Raw genomic sequence first — 12,531 nt, forward strand, 5'->3', positions numbered from 1 at the left:
AGAGAAGAAAAGAGATACAAGATCCAGCACATTGAGAGAAAGCTTAAGGAAGTTAAGATTATAGGTGAGTGGCAAAATTGGCAAGCATAAAGGGAGATGGAAACAGATATGCAGGTGAGACCCAGAGATCTATGACAAAAAGAGTTTAGCTATCAAGATTAAGAGCAGGGGAGCCTGCGTGACTCAGTGGGTTAAAGCCTCTGCCTTCGGCTCAGGTCATAATCCCAGGGTCCTGGGCTCGAGACCCACACCAGTCTTTCTGCTCAGCAGGGAGCCTGCTTCCCTTCCTCTCTCTCTTCCTGCCTCTCCACCTACTTGTGATCTCTGTCTGTCAAATAAATAAATAAAATCTTTAAAAAAAAAAAAAAGATTAAGAGCAGTGAAGTTTCAGGTAGAAAAGTGAATGATTAAGATAAAGAATACTCCATTTAATCAGAATCTGTACTGACTCAAAACTGGAATATAGTTTTCATCAGATTCTGTTTCCGGATTGCCCCCTCCTAGAATCTCACTTGAGAGTCTGGGGTATTTATTATGACTTCTTCTTCTTGGAATGTTCTGACTTGAAGTTTTCATCTCTGATCTCTGTAGAAAACTCTAAAGAGATTTCCAGTAGCTTCCTGCTTATGTTCTTAATCTTCTGCCTTTATAGCAGCTTAAGAATTTTCCAAATGGCTCCAGGGAAAAAGCACCCCCTTCTCACTGGGCTGTTAGATATTCACGTTCTGGCTGCCATGGCGGCAGTCCCAAACTCCAGTTTTCATGTCATTAGCCTCGTGACATTGCTAAACATTCTGCTGACTTTCTTCCCTGATAGCTGCATCCTTTGCCTAGATTCTTAACCTTTTGCTCCATGCTAATGGTCAGTAAATAATGCTGTGAAGGGAAGAACAGTTCCTAGGACTTTGGCTCACCCTTCTGGGGGTATCTTCTTTCTGCTCTCTCTGGGAACCTAGTCCCTCTTGTTTTGCCTTGAAAACATTTTTTTTTTTCCTTTTAAATTCAATTTTTCTTTTCCTTCTTGAAGAAGCATGGATTTATTACAAACTACCACATCACAGCCTGAAACTCATCGCCTCAAAATGGCAACGAGTCTATGAGGGTTAGAGAAGTGGTACTGACATTCATTCCACTGATATTTCAGGACATCACCTTAAAATATAAACTTTTCATTTTAAAAGAGGCACAACTCTTCTGTTGTTTCTCACATCTAAAAAATTCAGTATTTTCCTTTCCCTTTGATCATTGACTTTATGTTGGTGACTGTTTCTTTGAGTCATTTAAGTGCTAACTTTGCTTAAATCTCTGTTTAGTGTGGGAAGACACTTCCTCCAGAAAGTATGATATTGCTGGGTTGCATCATTGACAGACACCATTAAAAATAATTTGGTTTGGGCGCCTGGGTGGCTTAGTGGGTTAAGCCTCTGCCTTCGGCTCAGGTCATGATCTCAGGATCCTGGGATCGAGTCCCACATCGGGCTCTCTGCTCAGCAGGGAGCCTGCTTCATCCTCTCTCTCTCTCATTCTCTCTCTGCCTACTTGTGATCTCGCTCTGTCAAATAAATAAATAAAATCTTTTAAAAATAATAGTAATAATTTGGTTTTTCAAAGACTTATCTGGTCTTCTCTGCTCTTTGGTGATGTTCCTTAAGCCTTATAACTTAGAAGTTACTAATGACCAGAGAAGTAGGACTGTGGTTTCAGTCAGGGTCAAGAACAGTACAAGGTGTGCAAATACTGGGCAGCCCTGAGGGCAAATGCAGGTTACCTCAGTAATATGGAGGCTCATCTAGGACTCCACTGAGGTGGAGGAAATGAATTTGAGCATTCCACATTAAATGTGAGACTTTAAAGGGTCACTAATGTGGTCCTAGGTCAGTAGGTCAGTAGAACCGTTATTTCTCTACAAAAAATACATGCAAATAATTTTGAAAGAAAGCATCACCAGTTAAGAGCCACAAGACTTTATATCAAGTTCAAACTGGAGCTTGCAACCAACATCACTAAACACACAAACTACCATGAGTTAGAAACAAACAACAAATAAAAGCAACTTTACAGATCTCTAAAAGGGTTGAGATATTTAAATGCTAAAATATTTGCATATCTTAATTCTAAAATATGCAAATATTTAAAGAAAAATATGAGGTCATAATAAGTAACAGCAATGAGAAAAGACATGATTGCAGAGCAGCTAAATATAACTTTTGGAAATGTAATCAAGGAAATAGGATAGGTTAAATGGAATAATGGACTCCTAGAGGGAGGAACAGTAAACTGGGGAAGCAGAGAATGTGAAGAAATTATCCAGAATGTGGCATACATGAGAAACAGGAAGATGTAAAAGATCTTTAAAAATAGAAGACTATAAAAAAGATCCAATGCAACATAATTATGTTTTAGTAGAGGATAAGAGTATATAAACTCTGAGGAGAAACATAGTAAAGGGGAAAAAAAAAAGAATTTACACATAGACACAAAATAGCAAAACTACACAATACCTAATACAATATATATGTATATATATATATATTATATATATATATGTATAAATATATATTATATTATAGTCAGCCAAAGATAAAGGAAATTTCAGGGAACACAGGTCAGTCTGAGAGCAGAACTGTCTAAAGGGCATCAGAATACACTAGAATCACTTTCTCAAAGTTCTGAGAGAATATAACAGACTGAAATTGTACATCTAGCACAATTATCTCACAATAATATGGAAATGAACTAAGACATTTTCAGAAAATCAAAACTTTACCACCTGCCAAATCTTAACTGAACGAGTTTATGATGGATATATTTAAGAAAGAAAAGTAGTAGCAGAGAAGAGGTCTGAGACCTAGTATAAATTTGAAAACCATGAGTTTATCAGAAAAACATTATATGCATAAAGCATAGTATTTCTATATTTGTAGGTATTTTTTAATTTTTGCTTTTTACTTTTTTTATTTAAAAATAAATTTTACTTTTTTTTTTTTTTTTTTTTATTTAGAGAGAGAGTATGAGCAGGGGAGGGGCAGAGAGAGAGAGAGGGAGAGAATCTTAATCATGCCCACAGTGTGGTAGACCCCAGTGTGGTGCTCAGTCTCATGACCCTGAGATCATGACCTGAGCCGAAAGCAAGAGTCAGACGCTAAACTGACTAACCTATCCAGGTGCTCTGATATATTTATTTTATTAATTTTTTTTTTATTTTTATTTTTATTTTTTTTTATTTATGTATTTGACAGACAGAGATCGCAAGTAGGCAGAGAGGCAGGCAGAGAGGGAGAGAGGAGGAAGCAGGCCCGCCACTGAGCAGAGAGCCCGACGCGGGGCTCAATCCGAGGACCCTGAGATCATGACCTGAGCTGAAGGCAGAGGCTTTAACCCACTGAGCCACCCAGGCACCCCTTTTTTTTTTAATTTTTAAGGGCAGAATTAAAATATTAGACAAAAATAATATGTAACTCAAAGGATGAAATATGAATTTAAATTTTCTATGTTCTTGTGTAGCTTGGGAAAAGGATTCAGTTGAGGAAACAGGCATAGAAAGTAACTTGCCCAAGCTCACACAGTTAGTCCTGAATCCTTTCTTTGGTTCGAATGATTTTATCTAGAAAAAACTGAGGACAATAAACTGAAGTAACTTAAAATTAGGATTTTTTTGGTCCTTTCCTTGGGCAAGTACATGATAATAAGGTTTTGGTTTTGTGTCTCTTAGTTTCTTCATTTAAGTAAGAAAATTTAAATTATGAAAATAATCAACATGGTAAACTCAAGAAGCTGAAAATTGTGCTTCTTTTGGCAGCACATATACTAAAAGTGGTGTGCAAATGTTGAATCACTGTATACCTAAAAGTAACATGCCATGTCAATTACATGTCAATTTAGAAAAAATATCTGAAAATTATAGTTAGTGCATTCCCTGGAAATAACAGAGCAAGTGATGGAACAAGTATGAGGAATAACCTCATTTTTCTGTGTCCTACTGTTCAATTCATAAACTGTAGCCAAGAAGAAGGAACAAACTGTAAAAGAAAAAAAAAGTATCTGTGTAACATACTCCAAGGTCAGATGATAGAAATTAGAACAGGCATGGTGAGAGTCTCACTCCATCCTTGCCATTAAGTACATAAGGTATCCCCATCGTGATTACTTGGGAGGGGATTTTGCATTGTGACATATTTAGAGTGCTGTCACAGGAGAGCTAAATATTTATAAAATAACCCATACCCTATGTATGCTGAATTCAACTAAGTAACTCCCTGAAAGTCTGCCGAAAGGGAAAAAAAGCCCATAAAGAATCAAAGAGTAGAAATTCTTATTTATTTAACAGAGAGAGAGACAGAAAGGGTACTTGTAGGCAGAGCAGAGGCAGAGGGAGAAACAGGTTCCCCGCTAAGCAGAGACACCCCCCCACTCCATGTAAGCCTTGATCCCAGGACTCTGGGATCATGACCTGAGCTGAAGGCAGATGCTTAACCCACTGAGCCACCCAGGCGCCCTGAAAAGAGCTGAAATTCAGTTACAGTTCTTCTTGATCAGATGGGCTCTGCTGTTTTGAAATCTTTTTTTTTCCTGCAGTGATGGTGTGTTGATGTTGATTGGACTAAGTAAGTGTGCTGTATCTTATGAGTTCACTGTGCTGCCTCTGTGGAAGGGGGCCAGGGAAAGCCCCTTTAAGTGGCAAAGAGTATAAGGAAGCGGAACCTAAATAAAGTGTGAAGGGAATTGGAGGAGGCGATAAGAAGCGATAGGCAAAAGAGGTAGGGGGATGCAAGAATGGAGAATAAACATTGAGAGGTAAATGGCCTGTATCCAGAAGGAGCTCATGAACTCTGTTCTTTGCACAAGTCAAGTAAAACAATGTATCTTCTAGTTCAATCAGCATTAATTTAAATCGTTGAAATAAACCCAATTATTATGCAATTGTAAATATAAAATATTGGGTAAAATCACATAGGAGTCCTTTGATTAAAGCATAAAAACAGGATATTTAAATATAATTTACATTTTTAATCTTGCGTTTTTATTATGAGCCCCTGACAACGCAGAGCTGCCTTTGTCATTCTGCTTTTAAAATTCCTCCAGTTCACACTTACTGCATTTGCTGTAGACCCTTCCCAGATTCTTTTAATTTTTATAAGATTCTTACAGTCCTCTTACAGTGAGTACAGATCTCTCTACACCTACAAGTTAGACTGAGTTTTTCCTGCAGAAAATTTGAAATGAGAAAGAACTTCAATTATGGCACCATGTACATATGGAGGATGTTTTGCATTTCTTTTTACATACATAGATACATTGTCTGTTTTTGGAAAAATATTAGGGCTGTCCATTTTACTGATGGCATAGAAAAGAGACATGCACTTATTAGACATGCTGGTTCCTTTCTTGTTCAATTAAAATTAAGCTGAGAGAGTTTTACAGAACAAAACAGATGGATTCACTTAAATAATTTTCCTCCGGTATTGTTTATCATCTCCCCTTAATTGTCCAAAGTTCCTAGTGTCTTGACACATTTTCTCATGCTTTCAGAAGCAAGGGATTAAAGACTGAATTATTCAAAGGATTTGGTATTTTAGAATTTTAAAGTTACATTTTAATTTTTTTTTATTTTTAAATGCTTCGATTTTAAGTATTTTACATTAGGGCAGTTTGAGTCATTCAAAGATTTATATTTCATAAGCTATGTCTTTTTCCTAGAGTCTCTTAAAATTACTCAGATATAAAGTGATAAATAAAATTGAGAGAATACGTATTTATTTGAATCCTCCCCACCACGTGTGCGTGTGTATATGTGTGAATGTGCAACATGAAATTGGATGAGACTCCAAAGCTCATAAAGTTAATCCTTCTAACTTTATACATGATTACATTTAAAACAACCTAGAATACAACTTGTTCTTGAAGGCTTGCTAAAAGGGCATTTCTCCTGTTTCCTTGGAATATCCTCTTCCTGCTTCTGAGATCATTTTATTTGTAGTGTATCCTTTCTAGAAATAGAGTATTCAGTTATTTTCGGCACTTGCATCTCTCTTTCTGCTTGAAGACTAACAACGTAAAAATGTACCCGTTTTCTATAGCATTCTTAACACTTTCTCACTTAAAAACTTTTTTCTTTTTTAAAGATTTTATTTATTTATTTGACACAGAGAGAGAGAGAGAGAGAGAGAGAGATCACAAGTAGTCAGAGAGGCAGGCAGAGAGATAGGGGGAAGGAGGCTCCCTGCTCAGCAGAGAGCCCGTTGTGGGACTGGATCCCAGGACCCTGAGATCATGACCTGAGCCGAAGGCAGAGGCTTAACCCACTGAGCCACCCAGGCGCCCCTCTCATTTAAAAACTTTAAGATAATGTACACTGTAGGAAATAGTAGTTTGGTTTGGGAAAAAGGGAATTTATATGCTTAGACCTTTATCTTCTCACCTACAGTATAAAAATATCCCTGCTTCCTCCCCCCCCCCAGTTTTATTGAGAAATGATTGACATACATCACTATATAAGTTTAAGGCATACCGCAAGATGGTTTGACTTACATATATTGTGAAATTATTACCACCATATGTTGAAACAACATCCATCTTCTCATTATAGATACAATGAGAAGACAAGAAAAAAGAAAAAATGTTCTTCTTGTGATTGGAACTCACACAGTTTACACTCTTAACAAATCTCCTGTGTATCGTACAACGGTGTTAGCTATAGTCATCATGTTGGACACATAATCCCTAATTGTTATTTATCTTATAACTGAAAGTTGGTGTCTTTTGATTCCTTTCCTCTGATTCCCTGTCCTCTGGTAACCGCAAGTCTGATCTGTTTTTCTGTGAGTCTGGTGTTTTGTTTTTGTTTTAAAACTTCTACATATAAGTGAGAACTTTGTCTCTTATTTCACTTAGCATATGCCTTCAAGGTCCATCCATGTTGCTGCCATTGGTAGGATTTCCTTCTTTTTTATGGCTGACTGATATTTCATTATATAGATGTGTGTATATACAACATCTATGTTGTATATATAAACATGTTGCATATAAAACAACTTATTTATCTAGTCATCCATTGATGGTCACTTAGGTTGTTTCCATGTCTTGGCTATCGTAAATAATACTGCAGCGAATATGTGGCATTTTTTTTAAGTTAATCTTTTCATTTCGTTCAGATATATTTCCAGAAGTAGAATTGCTGGATATTATGGAAATTCTTTTTTTAATTTTTTAAGGATCCCCCATACTGTTTTCCACAGTGGCTACACCAATTTACATTCTCATCAACAGTGCACTAGAGTTCCCTTTTCTCCACATCTATGCCAGCATTTCTTGTCTTTTTGATGGTGGCCATTCTAACAGGCACGGGGTGATTATCTCATCGTGGTTTGAATTGCATTTCCCTGATGCCTAGTGATGTTGAGCATGTTTTCATGTACCCATTGACCTTTCATATATCTTCTTTGCTAAAATGTTTATTCAAATGCCCATTTCTTAATTGAGTTGTTTGTTTGCTAATGAGTTATATGATTTCCTCATATATTTTGGATATAGCCTCTTATTAGATGTATGGTTTGCAAATATTTTTTCCCATTCCATAGTTTCTCTTTTCACTTTATTGGTTGCTTCTTTTGCTGTGCAGAAGCTTTTTAGTTTCTAGCTCCACTTATTTATGTTTTGATCGTATTGCTTGTACTCTAGGTGTCCTGTTCAACAAATCATTACCAAAACCCGTGTAACTTTTCAGAGAACCAACTCTTAGTTTGATTAATCTTTTCTGTAGTTTTCCTTTTCTCTACTTGATTTGTTTCTGCTCTGTCTTATTGCCTTTATTTTGCTAACTTTGAGTTCGGTTTGTTCTTTATCTAGTTCCTAAGATGTAGATTTAACTTTTTTATTTGGGATCTTTCTTAATGTAGGCATTTGTGCTGTGAACTTGCCCATCAGAACAGCTTTTGCTGTAGCCCACAATTTCTGTTATGTTGTGTTTCCTTTTGTCCTAAGAAACTTTTTTATTTTCTTTCTCATTTTTTTCTTTGATCCATTGGTTGTTCAGGAAGCTATTGTTTAATCGTCCTGTGTTTGTGAATTTTCCACTTTTCCTCTTGTTACTGATTTCTAGGTTTGTGTCCTTGTGGTCAGAGAAGATATTTGATATGATTTCAGTCTTCTTGAAATTGCCAAGACTCGTTTTGTGGCCTCGCATGGTCTGTCCTAGAAAATGTTCTCTGTGTGCTTGAGATGAATGTGTATTCTGCTGTTGTTGGGTAGACTATTCTATATGTCTCTTGGGTCCATTTGTTCTGTAGTGTTGTGCAAATTTGTTGTGTCCATATTGATTCTCTCTCTGGATGATCTATCTATTGTGGACAGTGGGGAATTAAGTCCCCAGCTATCACCGCATTACCTTTTATTTCTTCTTATAGCTCTGTTTTTTGCTTTATGTTTGTAGGCGTTCCAGTGTGGGGTGCATAAATATTCATAATTGTTATATCTTCTTGCTGTAATGATCCTTTTCTCATTGTAGATATTCTTTGTTCTTTTTACCATTTTTAGTTTAAAGTCTATTTTGTCTCATAGAAGTATTGCTACTCCTATTTTTTCTGGGTTAACATTTCCTTGAAATGTCTTTTTTCTTCCCTTTCAGTCTATTGTGTCTTTCAGGCTAAAGTGAGTCTCTTTATTGATTTATTTTTTTAAATTTATTTATTTGACAGACAAAGATCACAGGTAGGCAGAGAGGCAGATGCGGGGAGGGGAGAGCAGGCTCCCTGCCGAGCAGAGAGCCCAATGTGGGGCATGATCCCAGGACCCTGAGATCATGACCTGAGCCGAAGGCAGAGGCTTTAACCTACTTAGCCAGCCAGGTGCCCCTAAAGTGAGTCTCTTTAAGACAGCATGTTGTTGAATCTTTTTTTTTTTAATCCTCTCAGCCATTCTGTGTCTTTTAATTGGAGATTTTAATCTGTTTACATTTAAGCATTTATTGAGAGGTGACATTTTTGTTCATTGCTTTCTGGTTGGTCTGTAGATGTGTTGTTCCTGCTAGTGGTATCATATTTACCTGATTTTTTTGTGTTCTTGATATCTTATGTTGGCATCTACGCATCTGAGTAACCAGGTTTCTGTTCCAGACTTTGCAGACACCGTTCTTCCCCAGTCAGCTCTGTTTCTTTCTGCTCGTGCCTCCTGATAATGTCCTTAGGCAGTAGGACCCCCCCTTGTGTCTATTTTTGCGTGAGGCAAATGTTCGAACTCTGAGGATGGAGTGAGGAGATGTGCCACTGGCTGAGAACAGTTGGACGGGACCGCTGGCTTGGTTCCCTACCCAAGTGAAACTGTAGGGTGGGCTCCACAGTGCCTTGATTCTCTGGTCAGGCTTACCAGATGGTCAGGACTGGTACTTTATTCAGTAATAGCAGGGTTATGAATCCATTTCCCTGCTCTGGCAGGGACCCAAGACCTGTGCAGCTTGTTGTTTGGGGACCTGAATCAGGCTGGAGTGTGCATTGAATTCTCTGGTTCTCTGAGGCCATCAGTTTTGCTCTGAAGACGGGAGAACCCACAGGCTGTGCTCTCTGTTCATGTGCCATTGTATGAAAGGCTATTGATGGGTGATGCAGCTTTCCCAGTGCTCCCGTCAGTCAAACTATAGGTTGTGTCAGTAATGAGCAGGGCTACAAATTAGATTCCCTGCCTGAGCACAGCAGGAGAAGCAGCCGTAAAGCCATTAGAGCTTGTTGTTTGTTGTCTTAATTCAAGCTGTCCCCCATCCCAAGCTCTGGGACCAAACAGGGCTTTGTTCTGAAAGCCGTCAGTTGCACCTGCCCATTATTCAGCTCCAGTGCCGCTAGACCACACAGCTTCCGGGAGCTGGTCAGTTGGGGCTAGAAGACAGTCTGTTCTGGGAAGGGCTCTGTCTCTGCTCCCTGCTTGGGGAGGAGAAGGGGTCACTCCAGCTACTTTGAGTTGCCCAAATAGGTTCTTCAGTTGACAGGAGCTACCCTCAGCCTTAGCTATGAATGAATCCCCCTGCCAGTGCATAGCATGGGGACACTCCACACCCATACTGGCTTTGTTCCAGGGTATTCCATGCTGCCGCCCACCACTTGGCTCAAGGGTCCCTGGACCTCACTGCTTCTGGGAATTGTCACCAGTCCTTTCGGTCAGATGGAGCTGGGAGACACTCTCTGCAGTGGGTGAAGCTATGACTTACCTTCTTGCCTGGGCATGGGCACATAGGGCTGATGAAACTCCTTACTTAAGAATCTGAATCACAGATCTGTACTGACCGAGTTCACTGATCAGTGTGTGCCTCCAGCTTGGTTCTGCAGATGAGCAATGCTGCTGGTTGAGATTACTATTTGGGCATTGCAGGTATGAACTTGATCTGCCAAGATCTGTGTCCTGGTTGTTGCAAGCCCCTACCCCTTTATCCATCATGGTCAGATTCCCAGTGGTGGAGCCTTGCAGATGTCCCTGTAATCCCCATGGCACACATCACAATAGAGGCTCCTACAAAGCAACCCACAGTTCTGCAGGGGGTGAGGGGGGTCCTGGTTATCCTCTTGGGTTCTCTTTTCCTGCTGGAGAAACCAGAGGCTCAGGGGAGACTTCCCCACACAGTGTTGTGCTGGTTGGGGGTGCAGGAGTGTGGTCAAGTTGTAGTCTCTTCTCTTACCCTTCTAATGCAATTGGTCTTGGTCTCTGTGGTCCAGGGGCTTCAGCCTCACCCCCACGCTCAGGACTCTCTCCGTATGTCTTGTTCTTGAGTAGTTGTTCGTTGTTCTTCTGAGGGAGAGCTAAGCCGAGCACATCGTTTGTTGCCATCTTGGTGACTGAGAGCACATACCCCTCTTTTCATAGTTGTTGCCAACACTCGTGCTTGTTAAAAGTGTTCAAAATAGTAGACGAACAGTATTACAGAAGCAAAGTGCTTTTCCTCCGTTACAAGGTTTATTTTAACTTTCATCCCAGGCACTAAGTTTGGAGTCTTAAGGTCTGCTATTTGTTTAAATTTAGTTAATCCATGAGTTCCAAGAACTCTAATCATCGAGGGGATTTTTAAATTTGTATTTAAGGGTGAGTTGCTTTTCTCTGAGAGTATCAGCTGGCAGCTATGAAGAATTAGCAATGAAAAAAAATCACTCCTCTTATAAATTGCCTTTAGAAAATATGTTGTGTTAAGACAGATACAGGTACTGTTCTCATAGGTTTTGCTCTATTAAAAAGGTGGTAGAAAACTTCAAAAAATTCACAGTCAGCTATCAACGTAATTAAAGAATTGCCTAAAGCAATGCCTATCAGAAGTTTCTTTTTCAAAATAAACAACAATTAAAGTCTTGCCTTGGCCTATCAGCATTCTACAGCCTTGTCCAGCAGCTTCACTGGCCACATTCCCTGCCCCTCTCTTTCCCCTTTGCTAAGCTGCACCCACACTGACCCCCTGACTAACCCTCTAACACCCCCCCCAGGTAGGTCCCTCTTTCTGGAACATGCTTCCCCCAATACTTGTCTAAATGTCTTTCTTATTTCACCAGGCCTCTGCTCAAATTTTACCCCTAGAGCCTCTCTGTTTCTCTGTTCTATATTCTCTACATTATTTTTCTTTAGATCACTTATAACTACCTGGGTTTCTTTTCTTTCTTTTTTATTTTTAATTTATATTCAATTAGCCAACATATAGTACATCCTTAGTTTCAGATGTAGTGTTCAATACTTCATTGATTGCATATAACATCCAGTGCTCATCACATCCCACGCCCTCCTTAAGGCCCATCACCTGGTTACTGCATCCCCCACCCACCTCCCTTTCCACAACCCTCAGTTTGTTTCCTGGAGTCCAGAGTCTCTCATGGGTTTCATGGGTTGTCTCCCTTTCTGATATCTTCCCATTCAGTTCTCCCTCCCTTCCCCTCTGCACTATTCCTTATGTTCCACATATGAATGACACCATATGGTAATTGTCCTTCTCTGCCTGACTTATTTCACTCAGCATAATCCCTTCCAGTTCCATCCAGGTCCATGGAAATGGTGGGCACTCATCCTTTCTGAAGGCTGAGGTATATTCCATTGGACATCTTTCTTTTTATCCTTCCTTCTCCTTCTTTCTCTTTTTTCTTCCTTTTCCTCCTCTTACACCTCTTTTGAAAATTTCTGATTCCTCCAAGAGAGTTGAAGCTCCATGATTTCAGGGAATGTGTTGCTGTTCTTCACTACGCCGTCCTTAGTTTCTGGAAGGGGCACACAGTCGGTGTTTGTTGAACAAACCGATCATTACTCCTTAGTCTCTGGAAGGGGCACACAGTCAGTGTTTGTTGAACAAACAGATCATTACTCTGTGCAGATACTTTCTTTATACCACATCCCACCCCCGGCCTACTCCTTAATGTTTATTCTGCTTTTCTAAGATTATCTGAAAACTCAGTTGGCCATAATCTAACAAACAGTCTGAATTAAACTAGCCCTTTCCAACCTTTTTCCATCAGAGCATGATGTGTTATTTGTGAAATAATATGTATGAATAGAATAATGTTACAGGGCAGTGGAGAGATG

At 39.3% G+C, this 12,531-nt stretch overlaps 1 protein-coding gene across 2 annotated transcripts in view; it reads left to right on the forward strand.

The window, feature by feature from the left end:
• PDE3A (phosphodiesterase 3A) overlaps positions 1–12,531 on the forward strand; it is a 316,424-nt gene that overhangs the window by 265,769 nt on the left and 38,124 nt on the right. The window lies entirely within an intron of this gene.

Source organism: Lontra canadensis, unplaced genomic scaffold (assembly GCF_010015895.1).
Source record: "Lontra canadensis isolate GAN:19392208 unplaced genomic scaffold, GSC_riverotter_1.0 scaffold9, whole genome shotgun sequence".
Lineage (NCBI taxonomy): Eukaryota > Metazoa > Chordata > Mammalia > Carnivora > Mustelidae > Lontra > Lontra canadensis.